Below are 13,381 nucleotides of genomic sequence, written 5' to 3' on the forward strand. Positions count from 1 at the left end.
TGATCGGGCCACCCATAGGTCACAAGTCATCGCTTGTAGAAGCAACTTAATTATGCTTTCCAGTATCTTATAGAGAAACTGGCACAGCCGAAGTAGTGTGGCATTTCCCATCCTCTATTTAAGCTTATTCTTGTTTCTAGTGAGTAGAGAGAGTGCCTGGGAAGAAGGGAATATCACCCTCCCTTCCTGGTGTCCTGTTTAATTAATGTCCCTTTAAAGAAAATCCTTCACTGCTAGAGAAGGGCCACCACTTTGGTCGTCCAAGGAGATGTTAAGCTGCTGGCGTGGCTCTGTGCCAAAGGTGTCAATCTTGGCCCCTCCGAGGATGATTAGCACAGAGAAGGTCCTTAAGCTTCTGTGCCCCTTCCCTCCCGTCTTCTGCTGGAATTGGCAAACACTATAGTGACTATTGTTTCCAGAGCAACCGTCCACAGAGTTAGAGTGAGACCGTCAACTTCTTTTGTACGATACACTAAACACCAACAATGTCCGCCTGTACCTCCCAGTCTTATGCAGAGTTTGAACAGTGACTCATATGATCAAAATACTACATGAGCAATTTTCTTCGTGTGCAGACATGTTTTCTTCTATATTACAATGCCTTTTGAACGTCTCACAAACACAAGATTTTAAAAAGCACTCTGTTTATGGACCATTTATATAGCCCATTAACAAATCAGATATCAATAATAAATATGCACATTGGCACAATGACTGACCATGTACCTTCAGTAAATTATAAGAATGGAGATAGTGTTATTGTATTAGTAATTCTTAATTAATCCCTAAAAGAAAACAAGCTAAATGTGATTACTGCTAAAACTTTTAGGATTTTCAAATTATTATTTTTAGAGGATAGAGTATATTAATTTAAATTTTCTGTAACTTCAAATAACAACTGATTTCATGGTTTATAGATAAAAAACAAAAGTGAGAAGACTAAGTAGCAGTTAAGTAGGGCAGACCCATCCATGCTGAAAATATCGGCTAACTGATCAATCCATGCGGAGGAAAACAATTGTCTCCAGTACTGTGCCCACCAATGAACCCACCCAACTCCAAGGGATGCTTCTTATTCAATGGTGAAACAGATGGCCCTGTTAAAACTTAATGGGTCATAAAACAAAAACAACAGCCGTGAGCCTGGGAAAGTGATTGGTAGGCATGGGACTTATTGCTAGAGATGAAGAGGAGATAAGAGGGCGGGAGGGGAGAGAGGACTCCAAACACATTATGTTCACGTATGAAATCGTCAAAACGGCCAAGTTAATATGTATTAAAAGACTCCCTTTTAATTCCTCGTAATAGTTAGAAATAGTTTCTCACTAAAAAATATTAACTAAATCAGTGTCATTGAAGAACTCCCTGGCATGTTCAAAATGAAACTTAGAAAAAATGTGTTTTATAAACCACCAATAAAACAACTCAAACATAAAACAGAATGGGATGAGCGAGTGAGTGAAATGACTCATCCACGAAAATCTAGGGAGGCTAGAATAATGTCAACTATATATTGGACAAAATCCAGTCCTCTTAATAGCCCATTCAAGGTGGTCTTCTTGGCCTCCGATGGAGAAAAGCGACGACAAACAACTTATAAAATAAGCTCATGAATAAAATCACAATATATCATATCTATATATTCATGAAATTATTTTTAAAATAATCTATAGTTAGTTGATAGCTCTACATGCTGGGGAGAAGCCCAAATTTTTTGCCATTGTGAAGGTTGTGGACACTGATGTTATGGGGTCACTTGAATATGTAAAGGGGTTTCATCCTGGGATGTTATTATTAAAGACTACAGTTCTAAATTGTAGAGAGCTTTGGCACCCTCAGAACATGTGCATTAGGACACTTGGCACAATTGAAGAAGTCAAGAAACTGGTGATGTTTTTACCCATAAGAAAAGGATAGATAACATTGTCACTTGTGTGTAAAGTTTTGGACAGCTACGTAATACAGATTTAAATCAAAAATGACAGATCCACTGACTCAAAACATAATGGCTGCTGAAGTGAACCTGTACGCCTTTCAGGTTAACTATTGAATGGCTTAAGTATTGCTTTCAGGTGCAGAGAGCGTGACAAGCTGTTGGTCAATGTTATAAGCAGGAAACAGTGTTTATTGCCCAGTATTCTCTGGGGATGGTTTGTTTTCCAAAAGGGAATTTTTAGGCTACTGACGATCACAACCTGACTTGTATTAAGTTGATAGTTCCTGAATGAATTTGCCAGCATAATGAATGTTCCATAAGCTAGAATAAAATAATTAACCATGATTTTGTCAAAGAAAATTTAATTTATCTTTAATTTGTGAATGAACAATGGAAAGAAGGAAAGAAAGAAAAGAAAAGAGAATATAAGTGCTCCCAGGTATGGGGGAGGAAGGTTCACTGTAGATATGTAGGAGAGCATAGTCAGAGTAAAGAACTTCTGGGAGAGTCCATAGTGGACATGACTGACAGAACTACACCATGGCAGGGGAGAGAGGGGAACCAGGTACAGGAGTCAGGATGCTCAAAGATACAAAAAAAGCAGGGACAAGGAAAATGGTTAGATTATATATTGGGAAGTACAGCCCAGACTCATAGCCTGGGGAAATCAAGGTAGGGGTAAGGTATACCAGCCATGAAGGCCCTGTAACAGGTAGGGACTAAGGGATTGCAGGGAAAACCTGGTGGCCAGGTCTACTTTAACAGGTTAAACAGACACCTCAACCATTTGTTTAAGTTTGAAACCTAACAATTTGTCTGTTTAATATTTCCCCTGAAAGCTTAAAAATACATTAAGTGTATCAAAAACAAAAATGAGATTGTTAGTGTTCCACACAATTGATGGTACATATGAAAGAGAAATCACTGTGGCATTAGTGTTTTCACAAGTAGCCAATGAGACACACCCACTTCTTTGCTTTTAGACTATGTCTGTTCTTCAGATAAGAGAAAATATAAGAAAATATAAATATTTCACTTAGAGAAATAGTTGACCAATATTCTGTATACAGTACAACTTTTGGTTCCTGGCTGAACATCTATTATCACAACCAAATATATCTATATAAATAAATAATCGAGAGAGAGAGAGAGGGAAAGAGAGAGAGAGAGAGAGAGAGAGAGAGAGAGAGAGAGACTGACAGAGTTGCACCATGTCAGGAGAGGGAAGAGGGGAAGATATGTGTGTGTGTATACATATACATATATGTATACATATATAGAGAAATAGATATATAGAGATAGAGATATATAGATAAAATATAAATAAGCAAACAAACGATGAGCGTATTTGTTTTCTAAACCATGCAAAACAAATAAACTATGGGAGCAGACAAACTAATAGATGTGCAGTTCATTGTGAGCATGGCCCACAGCACCTCCAAAAGGAAGGCAGGAATCTGAATCTAGTGGTAGTCATCGGCATCATTAGAGAAGTTTAGTCTAGAGAAAAAAACAAAACAAAACAAACAACATTCTGTTGCCTTTCAGAAAGGAATTAGTACCAAAACAAAGCCAATAAAGAATAAAAACACAAAGAAAAACACTGAATCTATTTATGTGGGCCAACTCCTCAACATGGGACCTGACCTGTGCTTGATTTGAGAGGAGTTTGGGAAGAGGAACAAATATGGTAGAAATATATAATAGAAAAAATTAAAAGCTCGTGAACTTTTTAAAAATCCATGAAAAAGAAGAATTAATATTATATGCAAAAAAGTTTGGTTGATGCATTGTCAAAATACTAGCTAATATTGCCATACAAACCAAGAAAAAGTAAAATCATTTAAAAAAATATGTATTTCACAAGTCACATAGAAGCTTCAGGACTCAAAGCTAAGTCCTACCATGACAACTGCATTTGGGTGGTCCTGTCTCAGCCTGATACTTTATTTGCTGTGATGCATCACAGTGGTTGTTTATTTTACATCTCTAGCACTAACTTAACTTGTATTTATTCCAAACTGACTTCCATGTTTAACTTGTTTTTTTTTAATTAAACTTTATCAGTTCCTGCAATGTGTGTTATTAAACCTCATACACATTTGCACTTGACTGCTATGATTCGCTCCACGTCCATACATTGAAACGCTCGATGGCTATATGTAGGAAGAAAGTTAAATAATAAATACGGAGACTTGAACGTTTTATGAGTGTCAGGATGAGAGAGTGCCTGCAAGGCCCATAAGGTTTCACACAAAAGAGGCATTAAGGCTGAATCTCACATGCTGACACATCCCTCATCTATAAACTCTGCAGTAATGACAGCAGTAAAGTGCCCTTCCATTGAGTAGAATTTCTCTCTTACATGCAATGGGAATAGGCACAGAAGAGATTATATTGACTGCTATAAAAAGAATTCAAATAAAACTCCCCAAAGTTTAATGTCTAATAATTTCAAATGCCTGGAGTGATTTATTAGTTTCCTCTGACTTCAGTTAAACTAACACTTGCCAGTTTTCCCCCAACAGATATGCTACCAAAAGGAAATATAAGTTTATTTTTCTTTACCTTTTTCCTTTTTCTTTTTTGGGGGAGGGGTCACAACACACTTTCATTGCCATTAGACTAAATAAACCTAAAACAATGTCTTGCTATTCAAGAACCGTTCCTGGACATAGCTGGAAACAGCCGTAAGGTCTGGCTTTCCCCAAGATATCACGAGTTATCTTTTAATAATAATAAATAATAAAAGTATGTTCTACATTTGTTGAGGATATTCATAAAAATTCCACCTTTTTTTCTGGACATTGCAAAATTTGAATATTAAGCATTGAGATTTCAAATTCATAGAAAGGTGGACTTTTTACTGCAGGTCCCAATAAAGCAAAAGAGAGAGGTATTATACTACAGATAATGTATGTTGAATTTCAATCATTTACATTCACGCAGAAAAGTAAACTCTCCCTTTCAGTGTACTCCCACTTAATAACAGGTAGAATTTCATCTTTTTGAAAAAAATGGGGAGTCACAGTGAATGTGGTGAATCATATTAGAACCACGGGATCTGCAGCCACTATGTTAGTCATGTCTGTATTTTAGGCCAGCTAGACCATAGAGAAGATAGCAATACCCGGGGAAATGCAATACAAATACTGTGAACCAATAGCTTTGGGGAATCCAATGCCTCTATCTTTCACTTACATTAAGAATGATATTTGCAATTTTCAGCATTAATTGTGAACTTTTAACCTTCTTGTCCAAATTACACATTTTGTGAAACTTTCATATAAAGTAACAGGAACCAATCAAGGACACTGTGTTCCTTTGAGAAATCATTACAACATGCATGCTGGAGAAAACAGAACAAAATGTAGTTAATTTACCAAGTGCACCCTATCGTGATTCACCACTCCTATAACTGGTCCTCTCTGTCAACCTGTGCTGAGCTTGCATCCATTAACTGGGCATAGCTATAAATTTGGAAGAGTTCTCCATAGGCTACATCCCTTGCTATTGGCTGTCAACGTGAACTTACTACCTACAAGGTTTCTCAGTTCTCACTACCTACAAGTTGTGTAGAGATTTACTATAGAACCATCATCAACCCTCTAAGCAGACTGTACAAAGAAATGTCAAGGCTGCCCCTTTTCCTTCTCACCACCCAAAAAGAGCATAATGAAGCCTTAGAAAATGTCAACTGCTCTTGACAGAAAACTATTTCCCAGCTACAGTGGAGGGGTGTCAACTCACTCACCCTCCTCATTGGTCTGAGACTCCTGATCATCACTACTTTATTGATTTCAGAATATGCAAATTAATCTTTAGAAGGACCCCATCTTATATTTTGAATCTTTAATCACCTTGATGTCAATAATTGTATTATCAACTAGCCTAAAGGGAGAAATATAACCCACCTGTCATTCAAATGCTGTATTGATTTTGTATTAACGGTTAACTCTATTTATATTTTTATGCAGATGTTTGATATTCCTGGACTCTGTGGCCAGGAACAGTGGCTGGGATGTACGCACACACAGAACATCCATTCTTTGCCTTCCAAAGCACACAGACCACGTGACGCAGAAGCATGGAAAAGAGGCAGAGCCAGCTTCACAAATATGTGCAGAAAACAAATGAGCTTGCAGAAACGCTTCCTTAGAATCTACCGTTTTTACAAAGGGTTAACTCAATCCCACAGAAGCAAGAAATGGCCAAGTTTCCACTCTAAGATCCCTAGGACACAAAAGTTTTCAACTTGGCAATTGCATCTTTAAAATACAAATTTCATATACTAGCTTCAGAATTCCGTTTAAGAACACATGGGCAAATCTGAGGGCAAGGGAGGGAAGGGGGAAGTTTGGTAAGACTCCTCTTGTCACAGCCAGAATGCTATTTGAAGTATTTGAAGTTTGTCTAAAGTAAGTATGGGAGGGGGATGAGCTCAGATGACATTGAAGAGTTGTCTCTCTGGTGAGTCCAGACTTAATGGAGAGTCTTTAATGTTAAAACTGTAAAGGTGTCTGCACAAATTTCACAATGTATCAACACACATCCCGGGGAAAATGTCTAATGCTTGTCTTGGAATACTAAAATATACCAGATGCAGCAGTTCATATCATAACAATTGCCTCTCTCCATTTTATTTCAGTGTATTGGAGCAGTTGCTAGTTTTAAAGCAAATGTTTTCGGCCTTAAAGAGAAAAGGCTAACCTAAAGAGACTGAAAGGTGAAGGGATCTGAGGGAGTTTCCTCAACGTAAGGCATCTGTAGACACTTCTATACGATTCATAAATACTTACATATTACATATTATTATGGAAATATAATTGGGCTGGAGCTGTGTGGATTTCAAACTTCAGTGAGCATAATGTCCTTTTCGGATTCCAAAGCAACTTTTACTTCTCTAAGTCAATTAATATTCACGCATTTGCGAGATTAATTTTAATTACCGCTGGCACAATCGATTTCCTTCTGCCAGCACAGAGGAGTTTTTTCTGAGAACTACAAGACGTCTTTAACTGAAAGAAAAAAATACATTTTAACCTAAATTCAGTTGCAAGAAAATCGCTAGAAACTCAAGCACCTCGCAACTCACTGGGAAAGAAAACCTAGGAGTAAGGAGCAGAGCAAAGCAGGCTAAAACCCCAACGGTGGCTGCATGCCTGGTGCACTCAGCTTGGGCCCTGGGCTGAAATACTGCAAAGAGGCTCATCTAACTCAAGAAAGTTAAGTCGGACTGTATTATGCAAAGTCCTAAAAGGAAGTCACAAGATAACCTGTGTGGCAGAATCCTACTTCTTTTCTCCTAGATCAGATGCAGCGACTGTAACCCTTTAGTGCCCGACTGAAGGAAGGAGGTGGTGGGGAAGGGCAGAAAGAAACAGAGGGTGGGAACATCGGAGCTTATGAATAAGGCCACCCTCTTGCTGACTGTATCCCCAGCGAAATTCCCCCAAGAAGCTTAGACAGCCTGAGAAACTGGGCCGAGGCAGCACAATGAAGACCAGAGCTCTCCCCCAACCTCCAAGCAGAATTTTCTAAAGCACTGGCTGTCTCCTCTCCTTAAAGTATCTCTAGGAGAAAAATCGCCGGGTCCAAGAGGGATCTCCCTGCTGTGAGATTTCTTTTTTCAAGGCAAAGTTGAGAGGCTGAAGGCTGCTTGGTTTCCCCACTGACGCCACAAAACCTAGGTTTTAAAGCTCGGTGCGGGCGGAGAGGTCGCGATGCCTGGGAGATGCGCGAGGTGGGCTTCCAGCCTGCTCGCCCCATTTCTCCGGCGCCGTGTCCGCAACCCCTTCAGCTCAGTGATACCCAAACCCGCAGCCCTCTCCCGAGGAAAGAGGCACAAACTTACCCTCAGGGAAGCACGTCCACGGAGGGAGCCCCCTCATCTTCCCCCAGTCCTCTTTAAATTATTCAAGGAGACAGTTTTAACAACACTTCCCAGTCAAATTCAAGCCGAAATGGTCAAAGTATTTACCAGTTTGCAGATGCTTTCTTTTCAACCTCTGGAACTGGGTAATTCTTGTTTCAGAATTCAAGATGCCTCCTTTATTTATTTATTTTTTCTTTAAGCAGCCGCAACCCCAGATCCACCTCCCCCTCCCTCGTTATTCACCCACGGACACTTCCTAAACGTGTGGATTGATGCTTTTTTTCTCTCCAGATGCTGCCACGATCCAGAATCCTGGAGAACCAAAGCCGCATCCGTGTAATTCCGACCATCAGGCAAGAAATACAAGCGATCAAACAACGTTACTTCTTTGAGCTGCGATCAGATAATCCTACTAATCCAATAGATTTATCTCGATTGGAAATTGACCTCAAAAATGAATTCCCAGTGCTGGTGTCCAGTAGAATGATTCCGTAGCCCTATCCGGGTTACCGAAGGGCTGTGGTTTCTTTCTTTCCTTTCCTTTCCTTTCTTCCTTCCTTTCTTTCGTTTTTTAATAATCTTTTTGGGTTCTGGGTGCACTGCTCGCAAAGAAAAAAAAAAGAAAGAAAAGAAAAAAAATGCCGAGGACCCTGGTTTTCCCCTAATACAGGTTTCTACTCCAAATCGGTGCAGAATGAAAAATGATACAAAGGTACCCCTAGTGGCTCGAGGCGATATTGCAGGGATTTCACTTTTCCTCCATCCCCTCTTCACCTTTCCACTCCTTTCCTGGTCCCCTGGCATCTGGGGATAACTTGCTGTTATAGTAACCAGGGGGCTGAACCCCAATTACTACTAGTAAAATGAAGCTGTCTAAACAGGTGGGTTGACTTTTGCCTTTTGCTGGAAAACCGAAGGTCTGTGTTTCTGACTCTTAGGCATTTAAAGGTTTCCCCCAATAGCATTTAGTAGGTAAAATGGCAGTTTAGTGAAGCACTGTGATGTCAAATAAATGTATTTGTTTTGTAATCACCCCTAGTTAATAGTACACACACACATACACACACACACACACACACACACACACACACACACAGAGTCCTGTTCTTCCTGAAATGTATTGTTTTTAGAAAACCACTTAACCTTTTGTTTCCTTGGTAGAAACATAATAAAGGTTATGAATTATTTAGATAATATTTTATCATTTTGGATTTTTAAATATCTTCAATTAAATCCATTTTTTAAATCTGTGTGTATATGCATGCATAAACTTGCACCTCGCAAGCACATATGCCAGAGCCCGTGTATGGAAGACAGAGTACAATTTTCAGAAGTCAATTCAGCTCCCTCGATTTCATGGACCCTGGGGACCTAAATCACATCTTCATGTGGATGCCATGCATTTTTACCCACTAAGCTATCCTGCCAGCTCTCATTTTGGAATGAGATTTATTTGGAATGTGTGTGTGTGTGTGTGTGTGTGTGTGTGTGTGTGTGTGTGTGTGTACTCTGTATGTTTGCAGATGCCTCTGGAGGGCAGGAGAAGTTGTAGGATACCCCTAGAGCAGGAGAGAAAGGCTTTTGTGAGCCATCCAGCAAGCGTACTAAAAGTTGTGCTGTCTGTAAAAGCAGTAAGCACCCTCATAGTGAAGCCACTTCTCCAACCCATTATTTTGCATTTTTTATGTCTGTTCAGAAATGCAGGCACAATGTCTCTGAGTGCCGGGAAAGGGCAATTTGTAACCATCATGACCCAAGTCTCCATGAGGCTTCCTTGAAACCTCGAGAGTTCAGCGGCCTCTGCATCAGCACCAGGAGTTCTGAGAGGTTCCAAAGAGGGGATCAATGCTGCGAATATCCCACTTCTCTTGCAAAGCCCATCATGACCCAAGTCTCCATGAGGCTTCCTTGAAACCTCGAGAGTTCAGCGGCCTCTGCATCAGCACCAGGAGTTCTGAGAGGTTCCAAAGAGGGGATCAATGCTGCGAATATCCCACTTCTCTTGCAAAGCAGCATTCCACATAGTCTCACGAACAGTGTCTACCAATAAACCAGCAATCTTTTTAAAATGAAGACTCTAGGTCTTTAGGACTGAAATTTTCCAATTTTAACAAGCCCTCTGAGAACACTTTGATTATCAAGGGCCTGGTAAAATACAGAAGTTGGATTCTCTTTCATGTTGATGGGTTCCATAGCTGCAAAAACTGGAAAATTTTTCTTAACTGACTAAATAATTAAGCCTTTAAGTGTGTGAACTGTTAAAGAGTCAGGAGACATTTCTTCTACCACTAGCTTTGCTGTTAATTGGCTATGTGACTTTGAGCAATAACTTTTGCCTATGGTTAATTTATCTATTAAAATTCAAAATAAATCAACAAATACATGTGCTCCTAGATGGAAGATTCAATATCATAAATTAATCTATAAGACAAATAAAATTGTTATTAAAATGTAAGTACAGTTTATTTAGAGAACTTGAAAAGTTAGCTCTGAAATATGTATGCAAAAGCAAAGGGTAAAAAAAAACTGCTTAAAAGAGTAAAAATGAAAGCCAAAGGAACAAAATTCATGGAGTCTCAATGTGAGCTATTAAGTTTTAATCCAGAATGGCTGCCATTAAGGTTTAGTCATAGAAACTAGTTCAGACGAATAAATAAGAAATCCCCAAAATCTTTGCATACATTTATGGAAACTGGATAAATACCAGGTGCCATTAGAAAACAATAAAAGTGTATGAATTATTCAGTCACGGCATCATCCATATGAAAATATTAGAGTTCTAATTTCTCAGCATACCTGACTTTCTATTTAAGATAGCATAAAGAATAAAAAAATAAATGAACCAGAAGGTACTTATATATTACTCATTGGCATATTTTTAAAAGATGCAAGTCAAAATAGACCATGCAGACAAAGATTCCCTTGACTGAGGAGAAGTCACTTGGTCCAATAAGCGTCTGAGAGAGCACTCAGTGACCTCTGGTCTTCAGAGAAATTCACAGCAGGATGCTAAGATCACACTTCACAGCCACGAAATTGGTTAGAATCACAAAAGTAGTAGCAATGCATGCTGATGAAGACGTGAAGAAGCTATGGAGAATAGACTGGGTGAAGGTTCAGAGGGTTCAGAAAAGCATTTAAAAAAAATCACTGGATAAATTCACAGCCTACAAAATTATCTTCCCATTCTTGGAAAAAGTCATTGCACATTAACTTTAAAAACCTAAAAGGGACCAAACCACCAACCAAAGAGTACACATGGAGGGACCCATGGCTCCAGCCCTAAATGTAGCAGAGGACGGCCTTGTCTGGCATCAATAGGAGGAGAGGCCCTTAGTCCTGTGAAGGTTCATTTCCACAGTGGAGGGGAATGCCATGGTGGGGAGGTGGGAGTGGGTGAGCTAGGGGGAGCATCCTAATAGAAGTAGGGAGAGGGGGGTATGAGAGAGGGGCGAACCGGGAAAGGGGATAACATTTGAAATGTAAATAAATAAAATATCCAAAAAAAAAAAGCAAAAAGCAAAACCTAAAAGCATAAAGTCTCACTATTTCTGAATCAATAGAATGTTAACATGCTACAATAGTAGAAGTATAACAGAGATAAATGAAAATCCCTTAGATACTTGAGTTGCCATGGATAAATCTCAAAAATATTACATAGAGAACAATTTGGCTATTGCTTAAGATGTCTTGTGGATATTAATTATTAAATATATGTTAAACATAATAATACTAGAGAAATGACTTATTAGTTAACATCATTTGCTGCTCCTTTGAAGAAATCGGGTTCAATTCTCAAGACTTCCATGGCAGTTCGCGCTCATCAGTAATTTCAGAGATCTGGTGCCTTTTTCTGGACCCCATGGGCATTAGCCCCACAAATGGTGTACATCCATGCATGCAGATAAACACTCACATAAGAAATAAATATAAGTGAATCTTGAAAGCTTGTGAAAATAGTGTGTCTATTAATGAGGGGAACATGAGTATGTAGTCTGAGAATATTATCTGAGTAAGAGAATAAGCAAAATTCAGTGCTACAATTTCCTCTGGGTAGGACTGAGTTAATGAATTTTCACCAGCATCCTGCATATTGCCACGTGAATCCATAGTACTTTATTTCCCATGCTGTATCTTGAGCTACTCTTACATATAAATTAAGTCTATACCTGAAATATTTCATTAATATGAAAATACTTAGACTAGATGATTTCTGTGAACCCTCATAGAATTATATATTTTTTAATTATAAGTTAAAACTTTCAGAGGGATATAGCTTAACGACTTTTGAGTGCAAGTTAAGAAAGTCATTTTCACTTAGTGAAAAAAAAACACAGTCATAAAACGTAAGTCAATGTATATAGTTTAAAATGTAAAAACTCAGAATTTTTTTTACTGAAAATAGATTTTTCATACATTCTTCTAAATGCATTTTAACTACAGTTTCCCCTCCCTCCATTCCTCTGAGTTCCCCCCACCTGTCCCTCTACCCCAGATCCACACCCCCTACATTGTTTCCTCTTCAGAAAAGAGAAAAGCAAGGCCAAGACAGACAGCACCAGACAAGATGAGAGTCTTCATATCGAGGCTTTACAAGGTATCCAAATATAAGGCAAAAGAGTCAGAGATACACCCACGCCCACAAAACCACCATGCTAACAGCTATAACACATACACAGAAGACCTGGTGCAAATCCAGCAGGTCCATGCTTACTGCTTGAATCTCTGTAAGTCCTATGAGAATTGCTTAGTTGATTCAATGGACCGTGTTCTCCTTATGGCTTCCATCCCTCTCACTCCTATAATCTTTCCTCCCCAACTTTCAGGATTTTCTGATCTCCTAGGGGAAGGATCTGATAGAGACTTCCAATTTGGACCTACCTACCTTCCTCCTTTCTTCCTTCCAACCCCCAAATGTCTGGCTGTGGTTCTCATCTGCTACAATCTACTGCCAGAGGAACCAGAGGAAGCCTGTCTGATGATGACTAGAAAAGATATTGATCTATGACATAGAAGAATATCATTTGGAAGAGATCTATCTATCTATCTATTTAAATTAATTTATTTTTATTTTGTCAGTTCTGTTTGGTTCTATCCTCGATCTCGGACAAAATGTAGAATTGTAGGAGTTTGTGGCTGGATTGGCGTTCAGATTTCTCTTTCTGTAGTTTGCAGAGTACTTTTTTGTGCCAGAGAGACTAGAATGTACGAATAAAAGACCCATGAAAGCCTACTACATGCTCAATGAGCTGGGTGGATGTTGCCATTGACAATGGGGCTATGCTATTAGTTTTCAGAGAATGTTCTTCTGCCTTAGCATCAGACTGGGTTGTTTAAGCATCTCCATAGAACCTCCTCACCCAACAACTCAACAGAATGTAACCCCACTCCCACTATTGGAAGCCTTGCTGGCTCTAAAAATATAGCCGGTTAAGACTCCATACCCTTTGTTACTAGAATTACTGACAAGGATCACCTTATCAATTTCCCAAAATTGCACTGGGATTTCATATTGTGTCCCACCCCCAGGGCCCCAATCCCGCTGTCTTTTCCTGCACTCTCTCTCCCCA

At 39.2% G+C, this 13,381-nt stretch overlaps 1 protein-coding gene across 9 annotated transcripts in view; it reads right to left on the reverse strand.

Annotated features, from left to right (window-relative positions):
• Nlgn1 (neuroligin 1) overlaps positions 1-13,381 on the reverse strand; it is a 905,434-nt gene that overhangs the window by 717,693 nt on the left and 174,360 nt on the right. For 4 of the 9 annotated variants that reach the window (XM_087614480.1, XM_087614466.1, XM_087614460.1 and 1 more), the window contains exon 1: positions 7,791-8,504. The exons of 4 other annotated variants lie outside the window; for them this stretch is intronic. The gene's annotated coding sequence lies outside the window, so the exon portion shown is untranslated. 9 annotated transcript variants of the gene reach the window in all.

The sequence above is a fragment of the Rattus norvegicus genome, chromosome 2, assembly GCF_021556685.1.
Source record: "Rattus norvegicus strain SHRSP/BbbUtx chromosome 2, alternate assembly SHRSP_T2T, whole genome shotgun sequence".
NCBI classification, from domain to species: Eukaryota; Metazoa; Chordata; class Mammalia; order Rodentia; family Muridae; genus Rattus; species Rattus norvegicus.